Source organism: Peromyscus californicus, unplaced genomic scaffold (assembly GCF_007827085.1).
Source record: "Peromyscus californicus insignis strain IS unplaced genomic scaffold, ASM782708v3 Scaffold_17__1_contigs__length_78620276, whole genome shotgun sequence".
NCBI classification, from domain to species: Eukaryota; Metazoa; Chordata; class Mammalia; order Rodentia; family Cricetidae; genus Peromyscus; species Peromyscus californicus.
The window spans coordinates 4371697-4399098 of record NW_026294469.1 but is presented as its reverse complement, the minus strand read 5'-3'; the positions used below and the strand labels follow the sequence as shown (position 1 = coordinate 4399098).

Below are 27402 nucleotides of genomic sequence, written 5' to 3'. Positions count from 1 at the left end.
TAAGAAACATGCATGTTGAAACCAAGCTTAAGTAGTTAAATAATGAGTCATGAAAAAAAAATCGTATTTGTGTGCCATTAGAGAGCGTCAGTGAATTACACTGTTAACACTCTTAATATAATAATATTACAAACACTGTGGAAGTATATAAATGGGTATAAATAATATTAGTAAATATTAATATGTGTAAATACTAGTATTTATTAATTTATTATAAAGTTACTATTTAATTTATCACGGGTATTCTAAAATAATATTATATTCCATTTTTGATATCACTGTTTTTCTGATTGGAAAAATACTACTGTCAAAAGCAACCAAGTCAGCCAGTCTTGGTGGTACACATTTTAATCTCAGCACCTGGAATGAAAATGAAGGCAAATCTCTGAGTTCTAAGCCAACTTGGTCTACATAATGAAATCTAGGTGGTAGGTGCTGATTGAAGAATATCTCAGACCTGTGCATGCACACGACAAAGTTATAACCAGCTCAGATTGTATGACACTGGGTTAATGCTCATGATTAAAAGCCTTAAGAAGAAGCCTCTGCAAGTCTTCCACCCATTCAAAGACACAGAAGAGTGCAGGAACAATCTATGACTGGAGCTGGGTATTTCCACTTGAAATATCCAGATACCAGGGCAATAGAGGTGGTGGCAGAGGCTTGCTCCACGTTGTACTTCCACGCTCCTTTGCATTGAGAAGACTTTGGTTTGTTTCTTGGACCTTGAAGATTGCAGAGTAAGGATGAGAGTCACAAAAGACGGAAGTAGCCTGAATCCCTGAATTGCGGCCTGGTGCCGAACCTTATGCAATTGTTCCCATCATGTCAAGAGCCCTAGTGGTGCATGCCTATAATCCCAGCACTCGACAGATGAAGCTAAGAAGATTAGGAAATCAAGACCAGCCTCAGATACATGAGTTTGAGGACACCCTAGGCTATAAGGAGACCTCACGTTAAGAAAATAATAATAACAAAAGAAAATCACAGCGATCCAGATGGGAGGACCACATACCTTAGTTTTGTTCCCATGTTGTAACTATTCATTTGAACATTTCCTCCAAGTGCAAGGTCCTTACCCTGGACCCTTGACATAATTAGTGCAATAATCTCTTGCCTAAAACTGTAGATGGTCTAAGTAATTTTTACTGTAATCGTGTTACCAAGGCCATGTGGGCCTCTGCTGAATGTGGCCACCATTTCCCCAGTTATTTCCAGTCTGCAGAATATTATGCAGAACGACATCAACAAGAAACTAAGGCGGGGAACAGTCTAGAAGACTCTCAAACATGATTTCTCGTCGAGCAAACATGGGGTGTGTGACATGTGGGGATGTGATGTGTGGTGTGTGTGAAGTGGTACGTATGTGTGGTTTATGTATGTGGTGTGGTGTCATGTGTATGTTTGTGTGGTGTGGGGGGTGATGTTTGGGAAAAACGTAGGTGGGAATGGTGTATAGTATATGTTGTGTGTAGCATGTGTGGTGAATGTGATATATGTGGTGTACGCAGTACCATATGTGTGGTATATTTGTTGTGGTGGATGTGTAGTGTGTATTTTGTGATGTGTGTGTTTTATATATGATGTGTGTAGTGTGTGCTTCTATGGTGTATGCGTGGTATGATTTCAGTTACAATTCAGTTTTTGCCTTTGGACAATGGTGCATACATTAGTTAAGGCAGGATTTGAGACCAACTGCTTTGGAAGTTCTAGAGTACTCTAAGAAGTACCTTTGTGAACTTAAACCCAGGACTTTAACATATGTACACATCAGTGCACAGAACACAGAAAGTATCACCCCAGGATCTTTCCTGCCTTCCAAGAAGGAATCTTAAAAACCACTTTAATAGACAAACTCAGAGACAAACAGCTGGCCCACAGACACCTGTCCATAGGTAGAATAAGGAATTTGATCCTCACCAGCAAAATGTCATTCCCCAAATACCCATGTCACTAAGGCAGAGAAGGCTTGCATTTAAACAATTGAAGATGCTGTGGATATTCAACCCTGTGCCTGGGCCAAAGAGCATCAAGGCAGATGGCATGTGGTGTTTGAAAACTAAGTATTGCTTAAATGAACAAGGGTTGTGTTGCTCTCCATAACACTAAACAATGAAGATGTCACACCTAGCAGTTCCATCAGGAGCGCTCCCTCTGTCTCCATTTGCAGTGTTGGACAGATAAATAAATGCTCTTTAGAGCAAGTTCTCCGCCTGATGTTGCTTGGAGAAACGGGAACTCTAATGATCAAGTTGGTGTAGCACTGGGCCATTAGCATCTTCCTCTGAGACCTGCTGTTGGAGGGAAGAGTACAATATGCTGCAATATGACTCAAGAAAGTATTAACATGCCTGGGATGACTTGGAATTGCCAGCCTTGGGGGCTGTTGTGGGGGACATTGGAAGGAATCGGAGAACATTTCCAGGAGATTACAGACATCACAGGGGAAATTGTTAGCTAGCACAGTGCATGCCGAGATGACTTCAGACACCTGCACAAACCGGAATCATTGCGCGCACACACAAAAGAGTGGGAAGCCTGAGGAAGCCAGGATGCTGTCATAATAGCAACAGTCCCTCCTTCCTGTGGCTCGATAGCACTTTCCAAACCTGGGGCTCCCCAGAGCCAGGCTCTCTTCTGACTGGCTACCCAGTACCAAGTGGTTTAGACTGGGTCACATATTTGCTGAGGAGTCCCACTCAACCACCTTCATCCCAGTGCTTAAGAGAAAGCAGCCAGCAAGGCAGAGGAGATGGCAGGAGAGGTCAACTCCGGTTCTGTACCCACAAACCACATCTTACTGGGACCACTCTGACTTGTTTCCTATCCCTTGGTATTTAGACCAGCAACAGGTCAGAAGACTCCCTGGAGACAAGTATTTTTCAGGACAGAAGCAGAGTCTGGACTGCTGGAGACTTCCATGATCACCCTTCATATTTGCTTGTTCTCTGTTCTAAAGACAGTGACTTCTGGATGGCCTGGGTAGAAATAACAGGAGCCTACAAGAACCAGACTGTGACAGCCGGGAAGCTAATGTGTGTTACCACCGATCCACCAAGGGGAAAAACTTTGAAACATTTTAAAAATGCAGGTGCACAAATTACTCATGCCAGGAGCGGCAGTGGCACTTTGTAATAAAATCTTATGTTTATTTTCCACTGTTGAATACACATACCTTAGTGTTCCCAGAGAGAGAAGCCGACGATGCTATCCAATGAACAGTTTGCAGATGGATTAAATACATGTACCAATGAAATAAAACGTGCAGATTTGGGGCTTTTTCTTCCTACCTTTGCTCTGGGCCCCAAACTCCCCAGTGATGACATGAGGAGTTTGTGCAAAGATCTGAAGTTGAGAAGGATTAGTTGAGCGTCAGATGGAAAAGGACACATATGAAAATGCTTCTTCTGCATGAGCTGGAAGCCCAAAGCTCAGCCATGAGCATGTCTAGCCCTAGAGCCCAGGGCAGATGGGAGCCCAGGAGAAAGATTTCCAACAGGTTCACGGTGGGTCACGCAAGGACAGCAAAGCACTCTGGGATTTGTCAGTTAAAAGGTATGTTGGTTCATGAGGATGTTTGAAGGGAGCAAGGGGTAAAACTTGAAGTTGTTGCTTCCTCCTGAGAATGCATTCATTTATCGGGGAGTATTTCAAGTTCAGTAGTTGATCAGCACTGTTATTTCTGTGGTATAGAGACATCAAAATGCTTAAGTCAAGGTACCAGTGTCCACAGGGCCAATTATCTGAGCCACACAGTGTGTAGAAAATTATGGGGGCTAGTCCACTGAGTGCCATTCAAGGAAGGAGGAGACCCCTTTGGCTTACATGAGAGGAGGGACTAGGAAAGGATGGCGGGCTAGTCTCAGGCCTGAAGTTAAAATGCATGAACCACGTTTAGGGAGTAAAGGAGAGTGGAGATCCAAAGAGGCCTCCATGATTGTTGCATAGACTTCAGTGTGAGGAGAAAAAGGCAGGAATCTCAGAAGTGCCTTGAGATTATTCTGCTGGCTTCCTAGAAGCAAACCAAGGACTCCAGGACCTCTTCCTCTCACATGCCATCTTTTGGATACGTGGTTTTTCTTACCTGCTAAGTCTGGCCATCTCTCCACGGTTGTAAAGGAAATTTCAGAAAAGACAGCTCAAACACAACCCAAGCATGCATGTGTGTACACAAAGCACACAGAGACATATAAAACAATACAGAAAAACCTGCACACATCCACTCACACACTTACACACATGAGCCCAGAGGGTCCATCTTTCCATCTAGGCACTATCATTGTATCTGGGACAGGGCTGCCCACGGCATTGGCCTCCTTGAAGATTGTCACTGTTCAGGAGCTAACATACTGGCTTGTCTATTCTTAGGGAGAAAGGACAAAAAACATGAAATGCATGCCTCTACCTGTTAGAATCCTAATAAAGAAGCACAGTGGCCTGTCTGCCCCCAGTCTGGTGACAGAATTTGTTTCTGGAACAAAAGGAAGCCGGATCTCCTGTCTACCCAAAGCTTCCAATCTGTTCTGATTCTTTGACTCTCCTCTGGGGCAGTAGAGATGGCACTAAACACCATCTTTTGGGGGGCGTTATGTATAAGGTAGTGCAGTACAGGGAGGGGAGGGGAGGAGTGGGTCCTCACCATTGCCTCACTTTCTTGTAGCAAGAACAAAGAGGAGAACAAGGTGTAGAGAGGACCCACATGAGCAAAGTCCACCCAGCTCAGAGTCTCTCTCATCTCTATGAGCCGTGATCAGCAGAGGATGTGTGTGGCCCGTTCGACAGATCAGTTGTGGCATGTGTCCAGCTGGGCACCCCTGCCCATAGTGTTGTTGAGTGTGTTCTTCAGGAGGTAGGCATGCATCCACAGCTATTTCATTACATTTGCTTGTGTTGGCAGGGAGAGGAGAGAAGAGGTGCCCCGGCTCCTCTATCCTTATATTTCCTTCCCAGTCTAAGCACTCAGGGCCATATGAGGTTCTATTTATTTTTGCACCGTTTTCAGGGTGAAAGAGCTTTGCTCTGGCACACCAGCTCTCACCTGCCCTACACTCCTTACTTCGTTTGCTGGAAAGCTCACTTTGGGTCCTGGGTGTCTTCACAGCTCTTTCTGTGGAGGAGAAAACAGCATTACTGTATTAAGTAACTCCTGGGAGGTCCCCAGCTTCCTCCAGGTAAACTCATAGTCCCTGTGAAGACGAGCTTCCTCTGGCTTTGACAGTTCTCTATGTCTAACAGGCAATACAGCCTTGAGAGCAGCTCTCTTCGAGAAGGGAAAAGTGTCTGGACTGAACCCCGCCATTCAGGAGAGGAGCCATGTTCAATCCTTCCGGAATGTCTAGTTGAGGAGTCAAGAGCTCCATGGTTGCGAAGCTTCAAGCTGATGGGAATACAGATGAAAGAAAATGGAGTGACTGATGACAGGCAAGAACACAACTTAATCAGCAACGGAAATCAATGAGTCCAAGACCACTGCCCCCAGCAAAAATCAATGGCAGAATGGGTTTGGGAGCCAACAGCCCTCCTCCACATGCTCAAGGCCACCCAGAACTCTTCCTGCCCCACGTGTCCTTTGCTCTAGAAGCAAATCCAGGCACCATTTAGCCACTTCTGGAAAATTCTTCCTACTCTGGATAAATAAATATTGGAGCACTATTGTAACAAACAACCTCAAAACTCAAAAGAATAGCATAGTAAAAGGTTTTCTTTTCTACCCTAACCAGGGATAAATATGGATACTTCCCTGCTTCCAGCTTTTCTGAGTGTTCTCAAAGCCATGAGTTAGGGATGCAGACTTCCCTCACCTTGAGATGACTTCAGTTTTAGCCCATGGGCCTCGACAGTGACCACAGAGCAGGAAAGCATGGGAAGGTAGCTTAGGTGTTCTGCCATCTTAGCAGGGAGTGATGCTTGCTACTTCTGGCCACGGTCCATTGCCCTGTGCTCACATGGCCCCATGAGCATTAGAAGTGAGGTGACACAATTCTATCCAAACGGCATCTTCAGATTCTGAGCAGTTAGTTTTTCCATGTGCCCTACTTCAAAACTCATGACAAGAGAAAGATGTCTCCCATCACCAACTAGAGACTCTTCCACATTTTTACCCACTCTGGTCCTTTTCTCTCTTAACTGAAGTACACGGTCAGCATGACTATTTACCAGGGCTCGGTGAAGGCTGTTCTCCCTTCTCTTCTGTCCTGCTGCCTTTCACTAAACTTCAAAGGCTTGCCTTCCTTTGTATTGTTGGGTGTTCTCAAGAACTTTTCAGTTTCTGTACATGGTCTTCTGGTTCCTGTCATTAAGGAAAAGTGTTTGCTCTGCTTATCACAGAACCATATCCTATCATGGGCAAAATCAAGCTCTAATATGATAAGATTCCTAAGATTAAAGCTAGTGTTGTTAAATATAAATATTAAATTTAATATAAAATATTTTAAAATTTTATTTCAAGACAGGGTCTTGGTATGTAGCTCAGGCTAGTCTTGAACTCATGAACATTCTGCTTCTGCCTCCCAAGCACAGGAACTGCAGGCATTTACCATATCAACCCCAAAGTTACTACTTTTCTTCATACTAGTCTTGTAGGATTTCCAATTGACTGAGAATGTAGTACATATTGTGTCATCTGAAATCTTAGGTTATCCAACAGCTACAGCAGAGTACTAGAAAATTCCCAGCTAAGATCTCCTTTATGCTCTTCCTCTGCACATGGTTTAGAGTTTAAAGAAGGTGGGGACTATTACTGAAGGAGTAAGAGGTTGTATTTCCTTCAAAGATGTTCCCATCTTTCAGGATGTTCAACAAACTATCTTTACTGACATTAATATTTTATTTACATGTTCATGAAAATGAGATCCTAATGTTCCCCTGTTTAAGGAGGAGTATGGCTCTCACGAGTACCTTCAGCATTGCCGCAGTCCTCTGATGTTTTAGGGCCCCAGAATCTGAAAACACACTGTTAAAGTGTCATTCAGTTGTCCAGTGAAGGGATACCCACTGACCCCTGCCATGTGTGCTGTTGTTAGCACCCAGGAAGTGAGGTGGGCAAGACATGATCTTCAACTCAGCAAAAAGAGAGATGGAGGTGATGATAAATAGTTTCTATAGAACATAAGCTCTGTCTTTTTGCTCTTTGAGCAACCAATACGACAAAGGTGAAAGTTACTTGACTTTGTTACAAAGGGAAGAAACTGAAGAACATTTCGCTTTGTGGAGAACAGAAGGTTTGAGGTGGATCTCTGGCGATGGGTATACTTTTCTCTATAAATAAGATGGTATGGAAAGAAGGCTCCAGTTTGCAAGAGTAACATAATAAAGAACAAGATAAATTAGTAACCAATAATAATAATAATAGCTCAAAGAGGTAGGTGTGGAGAGAGTAGAGGGGACAGATGTTGGTACATGAGTGCAGGTACAAATGACACAGAGTCCTTGTTGCTGTGGCGTGGGGTCTAAGCCTTGATGAAGGGGCGTAGAGACCAAGCTACCTCGAGGACCATTAGAACTGTTCTCTGGATTGTGCTCAGTGGTCTGGCTTGTTTTCCTCTGCCCAAACTTCTGTCTTACTCATTCCAAAGGCGCCTTCCAGGGTTGTGCCTTTGCAAGTGTTTGTGGTCCCTTCTCATGCCACAATCCCTGCTGACTCCTCCTCAGACACCCCACTGCTCACTGATCCCAGTCAAGGTGCCAAGTGCCATCCCAGTAGCCCTGCTCATGACCTCTACTCCATGTAAAACCAACGCCGGCCATTTTATCCCTGCTTCTCTCTACTGTGCTCAGCTGAAGAACTTTCCTCTGCCAACTAGGTTGTCCTTTCTCAGACGGAACAAGAGGAGTAATCTTCCACAGATTTTGTCCTCTGCCACACTCAGGAGCGTGCTAGGCACACAGGAAGTTTCAAGTACATACTTAGTGGTTAATTCAAAGGGAATATTTCTAACATCATCTTGCACCCACCCACTTTGTAACTATCTTTTGTGTGTAGAAGAGATGGAGTGATAGCTCGAACAGCACGAGTCGTGAAGACCTGTGTTTAATTGACAGAAGTCATGTAAAAAAGCCATGCCTGGTGGCATGTACTAGTAGACCTAACGCTGGGGAAATGGAGTAGGGCCTTGCCGCTCATTAGCCAGCCAACGTAGCCTGCCTGAGGGGCTACAGGACAATGAAAGACCCTATCTCAACAAATAAGTGTATAGTGCCTGAAAAACAACATTTGGAGATGACTTTTAGCTTGTGTGCACACATGCACACACACACACACACACACACACGCACGCACGCACGCACGCACGCACGCACATACGTTTGTTATTTGCTAGAATGGAGATATCAGGGGCTCAGGTCAGAGTCTGCTACATTAGCTGTCTGGTGGGGTGATCTGCATATTTGTTGAGTGTCCTCCATGAATATGGAATTTCTAGCATTAGTGGCCTAATCAGGAATTGGTATTTTCTGAAAAGGGCCAAATAGTAAATAATGTAGGCTTTGTGAATTAAATACCATCAGTGTTGTGTTCTCCTTTCTTAACTGGCTTTTCAGAAGGATTTTATGTATTAACTTTTCTTTATTCGTGAGAATTTCGTACATTATATACAATGACATGTGATTGAATCCACTCGCCATCCCCCCACAGCTACCCCAATACCCCCAGTATTTTCCCCTCTATAAATTCATATAACCCCCACTAAGTTCAACTTGAGGAGCATTTGAAGGGATATATATATATTTTTAAGATTCTTAGTTTTACCTTGCACAGAAGCACGACATAGGCTAGGTTTGGCTCATTGACCTTAAAAGGATGGACTTCTCGCCCTCCGCCAGAGAATTCAGATACATGAAGTCCACGACTTTGATTAAGGATGGTTTAGAGAGAAATGTTTGCTCTTAGAATCCTCAGTGAGCTGGGTCTACTTGCTCTACAATGTTCTATATTCTGTCGTCATGGGACACGCCTAGGCTCCTTGGGAGATGCCTGCTCATCTGGGTAGTGCCATGGGACAGCTGAGTCTCTCTGAAACATTCTGTACACCCCTCCTCTGGTTCACATGCATAGTCCCCAAACAAGAATCTTGAAAATGCCTTAGCCACACAAAGGAAACCTTGAAGCAGCGTGGAGGCAGCTGCTCCCTAGTCCCCCTGCCTTCTCTCAGCCTGCTCACTTAGCATATTGCTTTCTGCCAGGGTCTGAATGTCACCTCTAAATGGCTCAGACTACCTGTCCGTTGCCCCCGCCATCAATCCTTGCTTGAGGGCATCCACTTGCTTGTAGGGTGTGGAGAGAAGCCCACCCACCCTGCTGCACTCCCAGGAAGAGCTTGACAGTGGGTAAGAGGTCAAGCTCCCCATTCGGCTCCTCAGTGAAGTGTGAATTTGCACAAGATGATTCAATATATTTCCTGTGTGTTCTGCAGTGCATTCACGCTGCCCGGTGATTTTTTGACATTTCGGTGTGCTACTCTAAGCTGCCTGTGTTAGGGACCCGACCCTGACCTTCACTGTGGCTTTTAAGTGAGGAAAGCCAGAATAAACACACACAAATAGTCCTTTGCAGGGCATGTCTGTGCCCAGGCAGCCCTTGGTTATGTGTTGTGTTCTGACCTCCTGAGGTTCTGATGAAAAGGGTAGGGAGCCATCCTTCCAAGGCTATTAGCAGGAGGTCCTGCCTGCAGGCAGGGGATGGAGGAGGGGAAGTGTGCCCAGCCTGACCCCTCCGGTCCCATCCGGTCTCAGGATCCTGTGATTCCAAAAGTGACTGGACTTTGTGCTTGGGGCTCATGCACATCAGTTAAACCACAACAGTGTATGCCTCTATAAGGAGGGAGGAAAAATGAACCACAGCAATCTCCCGATCCCAACCAGACCTCATTTTTCCAAGTCACCACCTTACTCTCATCTGTAAGATGCTAAATAGCCTGAGACCCAGTTATCTTTGTGACGATCTCTCCCCAGGTGCCCCATCATGGTAATTATGCTCAGCGGGAATGCTCTAGCTGCCCATCTCTGGAGTTAAACTCATTAAGATGGGAGGCTGAGAAATCCCCACAGGGGCTCCCCACCCTGGAAATGATGGGCACGTTCCCCTTCCTTGGCTACCAGGTTTAGGGTTTGGAGGACTTTGGAGTCCAGATTGCCACAGAGCTTGTTTTAACCTGGATTCGCCGCCCTGATTGGTGCTTTGGGGAGGAAGCTGTGAGGTCAGGAGAAAGGATGAGCCTAAGACGGGCCACAGGCAAGATGTTTTATGAAATGAAACGTGGGAGGAAACAAAGACACCAAGGCCGCCTATTCTGAATTTTGATTATGACGCACATGTTGATTTTTAAGAAAGGAGGTTTTCCTCTCTGATACTTTAGAAGACAGGAGGGTGAGTTCCAAAAGCCAGTGAGAGATGGGAATTAGCCTGGAGGTGGGAAAGCAAGTATGTAGGGCATGGGGGGAGGAAGGTCTTGCATGGAGAAAGGCAGGAGGGCAGAGGCCACTCCCAAGGTGCTCCCGGTTGAAGGTCACAGAGGAGACAGGCGACTGGGAGGGAAAGGAAAGCAGAAAGAGCAGGCGGGCACTAAGGGACAGTATGTGGGATAATGGAGGGCATTCCTAACCGATAAGTGGAATCGAAGGAAGGTTCTGGAGGGAAAACAGGTTTCGTTTTTTAAGTTTGTGTTAGGTTTCTGTGACTATAATGAAATAGCCAAGGCAAATAAATCTTAATAAGAGAAAAAAGTTGTTTGGCTTCTCGGTCTTGAGGCTTCGGTCTATTCCTGGCTCACTCCATTGTGGGTGGGAAGGAAAGAGACAGGGAAGGGGCTGGAGGGCTTATCCCTGTCTGGGGATTGCCTTCCCTAGGGGTGTCCAACTAACCCCCACTTCCTAAAAGTTACCCCACCTCCCAACAGCACCAAGACAGAGAGTAAGCATTTGATCTCAGGGTTCCCTGGGCATGTCAGAGCCAAACTCTAGCAGCTCAGTTAGAAGAAGAGCAGATCCTGGGATACTCAGCTATGGAGAGAAAATATGCAAAAATTATGTTCCAGAAAGAAGAGAAGAGAAGGGTGGACCTTGGGGGAGATCTAAGGGGCTCCAGCAGGACAAGCATTGTAATGTCTCGCAGCTTGGAGGAAGGTTGAGATTACTAGGGGACAGTCACCTTGTCTGATGGAACAGTCTCAAAGATGGTCTGCACTAAAAGGAGAAAAGGATCTGTATGTGTGAGTCCAACAGGCGGCTTTTCCAGTCCAGCCCAGCCAAGTCCACAGTCCATTCCTCATTCTTCCATTGCTGGGATAAAATAATACCCTGAAAAGAGTACGTTCAGGAAGGAAGGCCTTATTCTCACTCACATCAAAGGCGAGTCCCTGGTGGGGAAGGCATGGTGGCAGGGGGATGTCACAGGAAGTGACGGATGCTGGTGCTCGGTCCGTTTTCTCCTATCTATGTAATTCAGCATCTCAGCCCAGGGAACAGTTCTGCCCACATTTAGGGTGGGTTTTCCCACTTCAATTAACCTAATCTAGACAATCCCTAACAAACACACACAGAAATTTGTCTCCAAGGTATTGACCCTGTGGAGTTGCCAAGCAACATAAACTGTCACAGGCACCAGTGTAATTCTTGTAATGGTCAAGAGGGGGCAACTCCGTGCTCAAACGTCTGTCTGAGACAACACCTGTAAGACTCCCTCAGTGTCGTCAGTTCTTGTGAAGACAATAACAACGCTGGTTGAGATGGCAGCTGTGCCGTGAAAGGAGAGCGATATGCAGTAAAGCACACTGTAAGGAGCTGTAAATGCGTGTGTGCTGGAGTTCCTCTACCAGGGTCCATTTAGTCCGCATTTTCAAAGTAGCTAACAGAGCAAAATGGAAAACCTCAGAACTGTTGGTGAACTGGCTGGGGTCTTTTTCTGCTCTGGCTGGGGTTAATTTTCTCTGTGGCTCTTGATTGTTACCCCGCAGAAACTGTGCTGCTGTTGCTACTGAAAGCTCTGGGTTCTGGCTTTGGAATTTGGGGGAAAGAAGGGAACCGAATTTCTTTTCCTTCTTCTTCTACCTCTAGTGACAGCTGGGCCAGGGACTCTGTAGTCCAGACCTTTGAGTACAGGTCTTCTTTCTATGACTCCAGTGGCCATCAGATGATGTCTGCTGTCTGGAAATGCCATCTTTCAATTCTTAGAGGCCATCTCTGGCTTGCCTTTTTCTTTCTTCATGTGTGTGTTCACAAGTGTGTGGGAACACCTCTGTGTGCCATGTACATGTGGAGGCCAGAGGCTGACATTGGTGCCTTCCTTGATAACTTTCCACCATATGTATTGAGGCAGGATCTCCTCAACTTCTCCTGCGGTCACCATGAACATCAAACCATGATACTCTGAGATTCTAATCTTCAGGATAGCCATGGGATTATCATAGTGATTTTTAGGAAATGCCATAGATGTTATGCCTCTGCTCAGTAAGGGCTGCACCTTGGGCTAAGGACCTCTCTATGCATTCTTCTTCCAATAACAGAAGCTGGGTAGCTCAATCTGCTCAAGACAGCTGTCCAGAAAGAGGAAGAACTCATCCTCTGCTAGAGAATGGATGCCAGCAGGTATTATAAGGGGAATTTACAGGAAAATAAATGCTCACTGACAATAAACTAGTGTGATTCCTAGGTCTTTTTTTTTTATTGAAAAATACAAATACTGTATAAGGAATTTCTGCAAACAGCAATAGGTGCTCTTATCAGTCAGAATCCAGCCAGAAGCTAATCGGGTTGTTAAGCAAAAGAAAAAGGCAACTTACCTGTGAGAAAAACGTGAAGAGAAGAAAGGACAAGTGGTACGTATGAGGGAGTTTTGAGATGCCGAGGGCAGAGCTTGGCCACCTCAGAGCGTGGTTGTGTGGCAGAACAATTAAGAGCGTGTCATCATGGGATCGCAGGACGCAAACTCGTGCTGATACAGTCTGGGTTTGGGTCCTGAATGTCCCCACAAGTCCCTAGACTGAAGCCATCAGTTCTCAGCCAGTGCTTTGGAAGGTAGAGGATCTGTCAAGAAGTGGAACTAGTTAAAAATCAGTCACAGTGAGCATGTTCTTGAAGGGAATATGGAGACCCTAGACCCTTACCTCCTCACTTTCTGGCTTGCCATGAGCTGAGGGGCCCTTTTCACCATGTTTTTATACCATGGTGGACTGTGCTGCCATGAGCTGAGGGGCCCTTTCCACCATGTTTTACATCATGGTGGACTGTTCTGCAATGAGCTGAGGGGCCCTTTCCACCATGTTTTTATACCATGGTGCTCTGTGCTGCTGTGGCCCCAAGCAACAGGGTCAATGATTCCGGGCTGAAACCTCTGGAGCCAAGAGTACAAATACACCTTCTCTTGTTTAAAATCCATCGTATTAGGTAGGAAAAAATGCTGACGCTGTCTCTCTGTCTATCTGTGTCTTTGTCTGTCTGTCTGTGATACACACACACACACACACACACACACACACACACACACACACACACGCTGAACGAGAGGTGATGACCAAGAGAATCACATTCAATAATTCAATTCAATAAACACGTAGAAACACCTTCTCCATGCTAGAGACTGTGCATCTGGCTCAGGGAATAGGGAGAAATAAATGAAACTGTTTCTGTCCTCATGAAGTAAATGAAAACTTGGTTGAAAGGACTTACAAGGAATTCAGTGAAAGAATGCAGATGGTAGGTAACATACTGCAGAAGCAAAGGTGTGAAACAGGAGAGCTGCGTGGAGGCTGGAGACGCAGACAAATCTGGATATAATGAAGGCCTCCGAGAACAGCGGGAAGGGAAAGGGAGATTCCTTGTAGCAAGGTGGGCTGGGTCAGGTAGCAAGCTTCTTACCAAGCCCCAGACTTGTTTTGCACTTTCTGAGAAAGTCAGAAGCTGCTGTTTGCCCAAGGACATCTTGTATAGCATCTCGCTGTAACTCTAAATAGAATGAGAAGGAAGGCCGGAGGAAAGCAGAGAGGGTGAGAAGAGAGAGGAGAGAGGGGCACGGGAAGGGGGAGGGAAGGGAGGAAGAGAGACAGAGACAGAGAGACACAGAGAGAGAACCCATCCACCCCGGCCTACTTGGTGTTTGAAAACTCAAGTTCAGTCCCCTAGGTATAAAAAGGCAAGAGTCTCCTCCTGTCCAGTAGCTATTCTGTGTTCTTGGGCACGAACCTTGTATTGACATTACTGGTAATTAGAGTTAGCTTGCCATGGAAATGGTGTGTATCTAGCAAGGACTGAGAGGAATAGAATTTACTCTGTAGTACATAGGCACGGTAGGTCACCATCTCCATAAAACCCCGGTTTGCTTTGTATGTAGATTTTAGAGATTTAATTCCTAGCTGTGAGTTTCTTTACTTAGTGAGTCCTTTTTCTCGTGTGAGGATATTTGTGTGCGGTTTTCACAGACTATTTCCTGTCACATATTTATATGCTTAAGAGTTACTTGCCAAAGAAGCAATTAAAGTAAATAGTGTAATCATGTGTTTATAAGGCTTAATTACAGACCTTAATATATAACAGCACAATTATGACATCTAATTTTATTGTAAAATATCTGCTTACATTTTCAGGAGAAAAAAGATTTTCCTCTTGAGTTTTACTGTCTCCAGTGTTTTCAGATTTATTTGGTAAATTATTTAAAAAAAAAACTATCTGCTTTGGAGACTCAATAAATGGAAAATTTGAGGAGCACACGACTGCATGAATGTTCGACTTTCAACTCATATTTTAATTTATGTAACTGAAAATAAAAGGCAGATTATTCCTTGAATTTAAATTTACTCCTATTCAAAGCTGTAATACAGACCACCAAATACAACCAGCTCGGATAAATTTTCCTGTTCTCTGAGTTAACAGGCATAATGGAAGTGGGGTGGAATGATGCATTCCTAACATCCCAGCACTGGAAGGCTGAGAGAGAAGGATCACAAGTTCAAGGCCAGCCTGGACTTTGTGGTGAGACCTTGTCTCATAATGAGTAGGTATTTCCCTCCTCCTCCTTTGGAATTCAGCTTTCTTCCACATAAGCCTGGCTTATAAAACAATTAAATACTATCTCCCATAAAGTACAGGCTCTGTTTTAGGAGATACATTTCTCCTGGCCTGGCTCAATCTCCTAATACAGATGGAAACGACCTTGGTTTCTGACTCTCCTGCCTTCGGTCTCCACATGTGGGGACTCTAGACATGTGGCACCACACCTGGATTAACACAATGCTAGGGATTGAACCCAGGACACAGTGAATGCTAGTCAGGTGCTTTACCCACGGAGACACACCCCAGCCCTTGAGTCCAAGATGTGCAAGAGTGGCACAGTTCGGATCCACTCTCAGGCACACCCAAATGGCCAGTGAGTCCTGTGATCCACTCCCAGGTGTACCCAAATGGCCAGTGAGTCCTGTGATCCACTCCCAGGCACACCTGAATGGCCAGAGAGTCCTGTGATCCACTCCAAGGCACACCCAAATGGCCAGTGAGTCCTGTGATCCACTCCCAGGCACACCCGAATGGCCAGAGAGTCCTGTGATCCACTCCCAGGTGTACCCAAATGGCCAGAGAGTCCTGTGATCCACTCCCAGGCACACCCAAATGGCCAGTGAGTCGTGTGATCCACTCCAAGGCACACCCAAATGGCCAGTGAGTCCTGTGATCCACTCCCAGGCACACCTGAATGGCCGGTGAGTCCTGTGATCCACTCCCAGGCACACCTGAATGGCCTGGGAGTCCTGTGATCCACTCCCAGGCACACCTGAATGGCCAGTGAGTTGCTGCTGGCTGATTAGTAATTCTCCACCAGCTCCCGTGTTTACCTCTCATTATGGAATTGGTATTTAACATTCTCAGCACAAGAAAGCCAAGTGAAGTCTCATTGCTCTGCTGTCAGGTCCCTTCACCCTAGTGAAGGCCTTTGTCGAAGCTTATTGACTCTGAAGGGAATTTGCTTGTGTGGGGGTTTCAAGGAGCAGAGATGAGGAGTGCCCACAGGACATGTGTGATGATGTGCACTAAATCCATGACCAGAGATGACAGTGTCTTGAGTGTCTGGTTCCCTTTCAAGCTGTCAGTGGCTCTCAGTGAAATAAACTTGGCTCACTGCAGATGCCCAAGCCCACACCTCCAAGAGGGTACAATACAATCATTGTTTCTCCCGAAGCGAAGCAGCTACGCAGTTAGCAAGGGGCTCTTTCTTTAAGTCATGGCTGTATTATGTCAAATAGCATTTGTCAGCTATCAGCTAGCTGAATGCCATAATTGATCATGATTCCCCGAGAAAGGTAAAAAAAGCAACAATTAAAGAAACTGAAGGAGAATTTATTAAGCTGGGAAGGGAGGGTCTCCAAAAGCTCTTTCATCAAGAGAATCGGAAGGAGACAGGAGAGGTACTGAAATGGCACTTTGGGTGCTTTATTGATTTGCTTGAAGGCAAAGTCCAAGAGAGAGAGAGAGAGAGAGAGAGAGAGAGAGAGAGAGAGAGAGAGAGAGAAATAATCAATTCAAAAAGGCTCTGCTAGATTCCCAGTCAACATTCTCTGAGAATAACAACATAGTCATTGCAGCTGTGTTTGCATGAATGAATTTTTTTAGTATGTAGTCATTCATGTATCTGTTAATTCAATATTAAGTGTGTCCAGTGATGAAGGCTGTGTTACCTAGCTTGCTCTTTGTGGGTTTAATCTGGATGGCTAACACTGAGCTCCCTCAGAACGACAGAGACAGCAGAAGAGAGGAGGGAAGGGGAGGAGAGAGGAGAGGAGAAAACAGAAGGGGAAGGGAGAAGAACAGAGAGAGGGAGGAATGGAGAGAGAGAGAGAGAGAGAGAGAGAGAGAGAGAGAGAGAGAGACCTGGATTTTCATACAGTTGTAGATTGGGGTGTAATATCAATAACTTTAATGGAAGTGGAGCCTGTGCCCTGATAGGAGCCCTGCTGCTCCTCAAATAAATGGCTTGGCTCCACCTCAGCATTTATCTGCCAGGACTCCGGCTTTATCAGGGCACCAACTCAGATTCCATTAATGTTATCTCTTAATTAGCTATGTGATTAACCTGTGTTACTCCTGTGCGATAATGAGTGGGAGACAGAACCAGGCAAGTTCAGCTGCCTTATTACTCCCTCTTCAGAAGCCAAATCATCCTGGAGAACATTCCAGGAAAGGGAAAAAAGAGAAAGAAAAAAAAAAAACCTCCAACATCTGACTCGTTCTTCACTTGGATGCAAAGACAAATTCTGCCCTCTCTGGAGGAAGCTACTGAGACTCCAGCTAACAGTTAGGATACTTAAGACTTCCTTCTAATGCCTTCTACGAATGAACTCCTTTCACAGTGGGGAGAGAAGGTGGGTCCTGTCATTATCTCCACTTCAAAGAGAGGGACATTGAGAAGCAGAGAGGTCAAATCTCGGCCCCAAGGTCACGCAGATGGGAGATGGCAGAGCCAGGATCCAAAGAGAGGGAAGCTTGGCACCAGGCCATCTGTCTCGCTGAGATCCTGAGCTCAGGACTTCTCGGTAAGAAATCATCAGAGAGCAACCAGCTCAGCCCCTGCCCGCCTGGGGGGGGGGGGGGGGCGGCTCCCCCCACCGCGTCCCCAAGCCCGCTCCTTCTGGCTCAGGGCATCTCAGCGTCGGGGCTCCCGGCTGTGCTGCCTTTGGCTGAAAACCGCGTTCTCTGTTAGATTTTGTGCCGGTTAGAAATGCTCTCTCTAGTAGCTCTTAGGGGGAGCCAGGGTTTGAGCTGATGGACTTGGAAGGCCCGGAGTGAAATGTAAAGATGGAAAAATACCTTGGCTTGCCAGCCACTCCCAGCTCCTTGCAGTGTCCTTTGTCGCCCCACCCGCAACCGCCGCCTCCTCCTTGGCCCCGAGGGAGGAGCCGGGGCCTCCTTTTCTGCCGAAATTACCCAAATCATCAGCAATGCACTATCTGGACAAACAAAAATGAAGAGACCGTGACCTCATCCAGGCTGTCAACAGCGAAGATCGACAGGAGAGGCGCGCGCGAGCGCCCCCTCCTTCTTGGATCCTTCCTGTATCCAGGGAATGCCACCCCCACACCCTGCACCCCGCCCCCCGCCCCCAGCAGGGTGGGAGGAATGAGAACAAACTTTTCTAAGAGAACCTTACCCAGGTGGACAGAGAGGTCCCTGCAGGAGCCCCCAAAACCGCGCTATTGCATTGCTCCCTGCCTTGCCCTGGCTGCACCTGGAGTCGGACTTAGGGAACCTTCAGCTCGGTGCAGACTGTCCCCACCTTCTTTTTCTCCTCCAACTCTCATTGCTGGACACCCCAAGGTCTTTGCTGCACACCCGCTGGAGTATTTCCAAGCAGTGTTTCAAATAGTGTTTAGTAGTTAGCGCCCCCCCTTTTTAAATCGCTCACCTCTTTTTTCTTTTTCCTAGGATCTGTGACATTGAACGCGCAGCCTGAGACATTTCCTGACGCCCAGGGCCTCCTTCATTTTCTCTTTCCCTGATAGGAGCAGGGTATAATGCTGTGACTCAGTCCAGTGCAATATAAAGTGTAGATGAGAGGACAGATTCTCTCTCTCTCTCTCTCTCTCTCTCTCTCTCTCTCTCTCTCTCTCTCTCTCTCTCTCTCTCTCACACACACACACACACACACACACACACACACACACACAGTGCAATGGCTATCCAGATATTCCATATCTTGGATTGCAAAGTCCTAGGCAGAAGGTGTGATTCCTTAATGGATGGGTTTGCTTTGCAGTGCACTGTACTTAGGTGTGCCCTGCATCGTCTCTTTATGTGGAATTTAAAAGTTAGAAATAACCGCCTTTGGGGACCATATTTAGCGAACAGCGCTATGAGAGAAAGACCTTTGATGCTGGAGTTTTCTGTTTGAGGAAACACCTGGCCATGCTGTCAGGAAGGGACCCAACTCCTGAGCATCGCTCGAGCGCTGTCTACCTTTCCTGTGGTCCCCAGGCTGGACAAAAGGAGACCAATTCTGTCTCTCAGTCTGCGGCCTATAGCTCTTTGACAAACACAGAGAAGCTGTCTTGATAGGAATTAAAGGAGGAAGGAGAAGAAGGTAAAGGAGGAGGGGGAGACGGAGGAGAAGACCGTCTGTACCTAGTAAAGAAGACAGCAGACATAGAAATACTTGAGGTTCCGTTTTTATTCCCCTTCAGCAGGGGCTTGAGGTAGAGATGGAAGTTGACATTTTTGATCACACGGTCAGGACAGACCAAATTTATTCTTTTGTAGCTAATGGAGAGTTTTGAATAAGAAAAACGGTGCCTGTCTGACATTACACAGGGCATTAAACCCCACAAATATCTCTCTCTCTCTCTCTCTCTCTCTCTCTCTCTCTCTCTCTCTCTCTCTCTCTCTCACACACACACACACACACACACACACACACACATATGTGTGTGTGTGTTTTCCCAAAGACTCAAAGAAGAGTTTATCATCCAAGACTTGCTTTATTTTCAAGTCTGCCTAGGTGAAGACATTTTCTCCGAGAGCTCTGGTTTGTTTTTAAGGCAGCATTAGTGACTAATGGTGAGTCACTCTGTTTTGTGGCTTGGTACAGAACTTTCTATTTATTCAAGGGCTTAAAATTCAACTTTGAGCAATGTCCACAGCAGGGAAGAACAATTAGTAAATTCATTTATTGTGCTTTTGTGTACACTTTTATTCTCAAGGCTAATTATTTGTTTAAATTATTTTTTGCTTCCATCGACAGCGTTACCACGTAAAAACATTTCAGCTAAGGTTTCTGGTATGAAGCACAAGGCTCAGGTAGTTGACCCATTTTTATTAAATGTCATTAGCTTGATTCGCTAAGGACCACACTTGTAGCAGAGCCTTTTTTTGGGGGGGGGGGTTCGAGACAGGGTTTCTCTGTGTAGCTTTGCGCCTTTCCTGGAACTCACTTGGTAGCCCAGGCTGGCCTCGAACTCAGAGAAATTCACCTGGCTCTGCCTCCCGAGTGCTGGGATTAAAGGCGTGGGCCACCACTGCCCGGCCGTAGCAGAGCCTTTTATTTAACCAAATGAGCAATTAGTTTGTGGGAATGTTAGGTGTACGAAGAATAGTTATTCATGGTGCTGTTCCTCCTTTTCCCCAGTGTGGACCATGGAGACCTTCTATATCTGAACTATAATGGAATTCTGGTGTGCCATACGGTGCACTGGTGTGGTTTTATGCAAGGCAATGCTCACCAAGCTGGTATTCCAGTGCACAGAACCAAAGCGACGGCTTCTCAGTGCATGCAGAGGGTCGCAAACCCGTCTCCTCTCTTAATTCCCGAGTGTCTGGCCTGAAGCTGGAAAATGAACCAGCTGCCGCTGGAGCAGATCCCTCTCCGTGCACAGCTCCAGGTGTGGGACTTGAAAAGATGGATGACTTGGTGGAAGCACCGCCAGTCTCCTCCACCGGGCACAGGGAGGAGCAGCGGAACCCAGGGCAGCGGAACCCAGGGCAGCCAGAGCTCTCTTAGGCAGCATCTTCCCAGTCTGGCTGGGTCTTCAGGGAGCCACACAGTCCAGAACGCCCGTCAGGAAAAGCATGGTAAGGACCTGCTAGATACCTCCTGAGTCTGGGTCCTAGGTTAGGCATTTGCCCAACAGATAAAACCACTACAGCCTTCCTGGGATGAGGAGGGCATCATTAGCACCAGATTTCAGGAGAAACAGCGACAGACTGCCTGTTGGAACCATAAAGGTGTAAATGCAGTGTCAAGCCTTTCTGTGGTACTGTGTTGGTGTCCTGGCACCTGGCACCGTGCCTTGCCATAGTAGATGCTTCATTCATTCACTCACTCATTTGTGCAAAAAATATCTACAGAGGGCATACCATATTTCTGGAGACAAGTCAAATGAACATGCTTGCCTTCAAAAGTTCAGTAAGAAACAGAAGAATTTGTAGCATTCTTGTGGTAAATGTTGGCCAAATGGATCAAGTTTGGATACCTGCAGCCCAGTCTATAGTAATAGGACTCTGGTTCCATCTCCATATCACAGCCCTGTGTGTTCCTTTGCAGCCATAGTTTCTACTCCAACTGAGAAAACATTCCTGAAGCCACCAAGGGAAAACACAGAAGTCTGTGGCTCCATCACAACTCTCCTGATGATATCACAGGACATTTTACAGCATGTGAGGCTGGCAGAGGGTACACTGATCCTCTCTTTCCATGTGCAGCCAGGACTATGGTGGAGACCATCTGTAAATCCCCAAAGAGTGGATTCTGGAATGTTCTGCCATTACTCAGGAAGACAGACCTCCCTCCAATCATGGGGACTAAGGAAGAGATGCTGCCATTCTCCAAGAGCAGAGCTGAAAACACAGGGAAAGCAGATCTTATCTATCCATAACTGTGCACAGCCCAGCTTGTTTTTTAAATGCTTGTGTTCTGAGTCTGGCCACAGTCTCAGATCTGTTCCTATCATCGCAGGAGTTACAGATGGGAAGGACCTATGAGGTCATCTCTCCGAGCACTGCCTGCAGAGGCCTCATCTCCACAGAAAGCTTTTGGAACACTTCTGCAGTTAGTAGAAATGTCCCAGAGGACCATGCTTCCACCCTGTCCCTCAGGAGCTAATTCCAAAATCCACACGCAGTACATTTCAGACTGAAGATGAGGCCTGGGTGGGGGTCTATTTTTAATTATCCAAGGCACTGAACAGAAGCCTAGTGTCATAAAAAATTGCTAAGGGCCCTCTCCTCCTTCTCCCCACGGTGCCTTCCCACCCTGCAAGCCTTCTATCTCAACTGGGAGGCCCCAGCCCGGTGGCAGGTTTCTGAGCTCATAGCGAGGTGCCAGGTGGCAGTACCAATATGGCTCAGCAGGGTGTGCCAGGGTCTTGGGTTGGCCAATCATCCCCAGCACACACAACCAGGGTAAAATAACTCTCTAAGCAAAGCTTCCATGCATGCAGTCATGCAGAAGGCTTAGTTTTGAATCCAATCTGCCTGCTTAATACCATCCCAGGCTTACAGTAATCACCTATGTGCCCAAAGAGCTAGCTCAAGATGTTCATCACGGAGTTGTTTATGAATGTGCAATGCTAGGACCCCATCACCCTGCCCTGTGGTAGAGGATTGGTTTACTATGTCATGAGTAAGTCATACAATATATAGAACATTGTGAAGCCTTTAAAAATAGTTTATCAGAAGAATACTAACAACATAATGTTTCCACTTTCAGGTCACATAGTGTCTACCCAAAATGCTTGGGCCAGAGTGGCTTTGGATTTTAGAATATTTACATATATATGATGAACTCTCTAGGGCAGGAGAGAGAGCTCGGAGGTTGAGACATTGGGCACTTTTACAAAAGGACTGGAGTTTAGTTGCTCACACCCAGGTCAGTAGGTCTGCAAGCATCTGTAATTCCAACTCCAGAGGATCTGATTCCTCTTCCAGCCTCCAAAAGCATACTCAAGAACATGCACACATAAATTAAATGAAAATCTTTTTTAAAAGGATATATCTTGAAGATGAAATCCAACTATAAATGTAAAATTCATTTATGTTTCTTGCATATTTCATATACATATTCTGGAGATAACTGCGTACAATCTATTAAATGCCTCTTGGGTTTTTATATCAGGTCAGGTATAGGAATTGGCACATCATGATATTGAACAGAAAGTTTCAGATTTTAGAGTATTTTGGAGATAGATGCTAACTCTGTCCACTAAATTAAAAACAGTCATTATGGGGTCTGGAGAGAGGGCTCAGAAGAGTACTGACTGCTTTTCCAGATGACCCAGGTTTGATTCCCAGCACCCAGATGGGGGCTCTCAGCCATCTATAGCTCCAGTCCCAGGAGACCTTCCTGCTCCTCTGGCATCTACAGGCACCAGGCACACACGTGGTGTGCAGACACACATGCAGGCAAAACATCCATACACAAAACAAAATAAAAATCGAAATTAAAAAATGCAAATACACATTATGAAGAGCTGGCATTACACACAGTTACTATCTCCAACTTAAAAAAAACACGCATGGAGGATATTGTCATAATTATCTCTCCTTTTTAACAGATGATTCTCCACGAGAATCGCTACAACAGAAGAAGAAATGAGAGGACAATTAACCCTTCTCTCCTACGCACCCTGGTAGCCTGCATGCGAGAGTCTGTCTTTAGGAGTGCTCTGCTGATGCCAATGGCACGCTGTGATTCAATCCCACAGCACCTCCAGTATTCATTAACTAAATGGGCTTCTGGAGGCTTGAAAGGGTGAGTGCTCTTCCCACCCCAGAGAACACGAAGACCAGGGAATTTCATGCTTACCCTAGGCAATAAGAACACTAGAACAGGTTTTTCTGCTAACTCATCAGACTTCCAAGCAGGAAAGGATGCTAGTGCGTTTCTGTGGTTAGCTAGTGTAGTGTATTTTCTCAGTAAAGAGGAACTAGATATCCAAAGGGACCAAGTGTCTTGCTTGTACATACAAGCCATGTTGGCTGAGCAGGACGGGACCCTGAGATCCACTCAACACCCTGTGCCTCAGATGTCTTCTTCTTTCTTTGTTTCCCAGATCTCTGTTCAAACGTCACAGTCTGACATAAGTGTCATCTTCTCGGTGACCCCACATTCCGCTGAGTCCCAGGGCTGACTTGATCTCTCCTCCTTCTTACGCCTCTCTTTATACTTAACCCTGTTGCTGCATTTTCTCTTCTGTCTCCAGAGTTCTGGCATTACAGGTATGGCCAGTCCACTGCAGCATTTTGACTGAGTCTAACTCTCTTATAGGCTTAAAGACAAAACTTATCACTTACCTTCATATTTCCAACAACTGATAGTTATCACCAAGTCAGCAGTGACCACAAAGGTTTAAAGACACTGAAAAGGCATCTTGCCACTTAGAGGTTCCATGCTCTTAACCATGACTTCATGTCCAAGTAAACTTGAATTGTTTGCACTGTGGGTCAGAGGCAGACAGGAAGGAAGGAAGGAAGGAAGGAAGGAAGGAAGGAAGGAAGGAAGGAAGGAAGGAAGGAAGGAAGGGGAAGGGAAGGGAATGGAAGAGAGGGAGGGAAGGAAGGAGAGAGAGAGAGAGAGAGAGAGAGAGAGAGAGAGAGAATTAACTCATGGTTAATTCTAACACAGGAACCCATGAATGCCATCTTACACTGAAACCATAAGCACACACATGTGTATAGGCGTGCACACATGTGACTGAAGAACTTAAGAATAAATTCCATTAAAAATGCTTATTGGGTACCTATTAAGCATCAGGAATTTTTCTAAGCACTTCAGACACATCCTAAAGCAACCAACAGCATACACTGATAAACTGTGCTGATTTAAGACCTCGTAGCCAGGCTCTAGGTGCAATTTAGAGTTAGACTTCTTAAGATTCTGTTTTGATTTAAGCATTTCTAGCAGGAGAATTCATGATGGAACCTTGGAAAGTAGACTGTTGGGAGATGAATTGCCCTTCACTATGGCAGAGATAGTATTCTGTTAGGACCTTGACTGTAGACATTGCTGGAGGTGTCTCTTTGCAAAGCCACTGGACACACCACTTGGCTTTCAGTGGATTCCCCTTTCCACCTCCATGGTATAAATAAAGACATTAATAAATAAATTACTAAAAGAGGGCTGAGCTTGCCTGTCCCCAATTCTAACAGTAGAAACGAAGCAGGTATAAATGCTACTTTTCTTACTCTGTTTTCTTTTTAAGACTGAGTTTAAAAATTATTTATGCATTTCTGTGTTTGTGGAGGGAGATGCATGTGTGTGTACCAAAAAAATGGAAGTTCAGAAGAGGACTCTGGACTCCTGGACCTGAACTTAAAGGTGGTTGTGAGCCACTCTGTGTGGGCACTGGGAACTGAAATCTGGTCCTCTGCAAGAGTAGCAAGTGCTCTGGACACTCTGCCATCTCTCCAGCTCTCCTTTAGCTTTTTAAGAGGTAGAACTAACCTTATATCCCACACCCTTTTCTGATACAACAATTCCATCTGCCAGAACAAATAAATTTCTTCCAGTGGGTCCTTTGGCTTGTGTATAGTTGAACATACGATTCCACTCCTTGATGAAGAGGAACTGGTATGGGCTAAAAGGAAGAGTGGACTGAAGATTATAGATGAATAAAAAAGACTTAGATGATATGATCTGTGACTCTTCTTATCACTACCTAGGAAATCTATGCAAAAGTAGCCAAGCTATCACCATCTGGAGAATGATTAAAAAGTGCCTGGCCTGCTCTTGGTGAATGAATAGTGCCTTCTTCCCATGCAGACTTCAGCTGTCAAAAACTGTGTGCTTAATACCTGTAACCTCAGCACTCAAGTGGCTTCAACAAGAATACCAAGAACTCAAGGCAGGCAGGCAAGCAGGAAGGAAGGAAGGAAGGAAGAAAGGAAGGAAGAAAGGAAGGAAAGAGAGAGGGAGGGAGAGAGAGACAGAGATAGAAAGAAAGAAAGAATGAACTCATGGTTACTAAGTGTCCGACTGGGCAAGCACATGCATTGCAAAAGAATCCAAAGAAGACGGCAGAATACCTACCATTAGAAAACAACTGCAGTTTTATTGAGAAAACGAAATTTAAATACAGGTTGAGCTTTCTGTAACCAAAGTGCCTGCGGCAAGAAGTGTTTCAGCGTTTCCCAGAGATGACGATATTTGCATATATATAATGAGATATCCTGGAGATGGGACCCAAGTAGAAAGATGAAATTCATTTATGTTTCTTACACAATTTATACACACAGCCTGGAGGAAATTTTATGCAGTAATTTTAGTTGGCCCATGTTGTGACTGCAGACTGTCACAGGAGGTCAGGTATGGAATTGTCCACCTATGATGTCATGGGTGTCTAGGAAAATTCAGATATTAGAGCACTTCAGATCTGGCATTTCTGGATTTGGGTTGCTTAGTTATAGCTGAATAATTAGGAGATGCTAAAGACATGGTGGTAGGTGTAAACATGTGTGGAGATGGGGGAAGACTTCCCAGACTTGAAGCGACTCATAGAAGACTTCCCAAAGCAGATGAGAAATCGGTTGTCCTTCAAAGATGTGGAAGTCCTGATGCAAATGAGCTTCAGAAAGAAGAGAAGCAAGACACAGGCCAAAGAACTGATGTGCAGAGCAGAGAAAGCATTTGGGTAGCCAGGGACAGTCCTGCGATAAGGAGAATGGGGAATGGACTTAGAAAGGAGGGCGGGTAGGTCAACTATGTTTGTTATTAAATGCTGGGCTGGAAAGCTTAGATTCCATCAGACAAACTGCAAAAAGCCATTGTCAAGTCCTCAGTGGAGGAGAGAGAATAAATGTGATAACTCATTAGATGGCAGTCTTCACAATGGACTACAAAGGAGACTGGAGATAAATAATCAGGCAGAAAGAAGAGCTGGAGGGCAGTTCAGCTGGAGTCATAGCACTGTAATGTCAGGGTCACAGTTGAGAACCAGTGAAAAAATAAAACTCCAGGTGATTAAAAGTTGCGGTTGTTTAGGACTCTGAGAGGGGGAGAAAATACATAATTTTAGAGAGGACAATGACAAACTTTAAAAGTACAACATTTGTAACATTCCTAGCATACCTTGAACAAAGTGCCCCTGCAAAACAATTCAAGACAAAAAACAAATCAGACAATGAACGAAGATTATGAACATGCAATTTTCTAAAGACATCAAATGACTATTAAACACATGAAGCCATATTTACCATACTGCAGAATGTAAATAAAGCAACAGCAAGATACTTTTGCTTGTTGATGTGGATAAAAATAATGACATTTTCAATGACAGTCATGATTGTCTACAAGGAAACACCCATGAAAAGAATATTTGGTGTATGATGCCTGAGGAGCAATGTAGCATTATAAATACACTCATTTACCTTGGGCCCAAGTCTCATGCCTAGCTACATACATCAAAGGCATACTCATGGGAAATATATCTGAAAAGAAGCTAAATGCCCAATCTAAGGCAGTGTAAAAAGTCTGAGCAATTGGAAAGATGTTAGAACCACTGACAAAAAATCGTTAACATATGGGAAAACTCACATAATATGTTGGGTTTAAAAGGCATATTATAAGCAGCTTGTTCAATATGTTCTTAATTTTAAAAATCTGTATATATGAATAAAATATAACATGCCATTTTTGGATTGTAATTCAAACAAGCAAGCTGTAAAAAGACACTTTTGAGACAAGAGAAACCAAATATGGACTAAGCAATGGATGGGACCAAGTACTGGTTGTTGGTTTCCATCCATGGACTAATGATGTTTCAGTTATAATCTCAAGGTTTCTGTTTTACAGACATGTACCGAATTGACATCTTATAGGGGGTAAACTTCATGAACTCTGGAATTTGTTTTAAAATATGAAAGAAAAATTACTAAGAAAGCTAAGTAAGAATGACAATGTGTTGATAATCATTACTTACACAGTTCTTTTCTGAAAGTTCTCCT

General features: G+C 45.2%; 2 long non-coding RNA genes across 3 annotated transcripts; one reads left to right on the top strand and one right to left on the bottom strand.

Annotated features, from left to right (window-relative positions):
• Nucleotides 1-50: 50 nt before the first annotated feature.
• On the bottom strand, nucleotides 51-18406 carry LOC128112549 (uncharacterized). Its single transcript, XR_008219020.1, has 4 exons — nucleotides 17782-18406; nucleotides 12774-13017; nucleotides 6157-6289; nucleotides 51-5107 (listed from the first exon to the last, which is right to left on the bottom strand). It is a non-coding gene; the product is annotated as an uncharacterized LOC128112549 (long non-coding RNA).
• LOC128112550 (uncharacterized) lies at nucleotides 16422-21119 on the top strand. 2 transcript variants are annotated; one of them, XR_008219022.1, is made up of 4 exons: nucleotides 16422-17507; nucleotides 18397-19524; nucleotides 20093-20535; nucleotides 21008-21119. It is a non-coding gene; the product is annotated as an uncharacterized LOC128112550 (long non-coding RNA). The 2 variants fall into 2 exon arrangements; XR_008219021.1 differs by having other exon boundaries at nucleotides 18397-20535.
• The last annotated feature ends 6283 nt before the right edge of the window (nucleotides 21120-27402 follow it).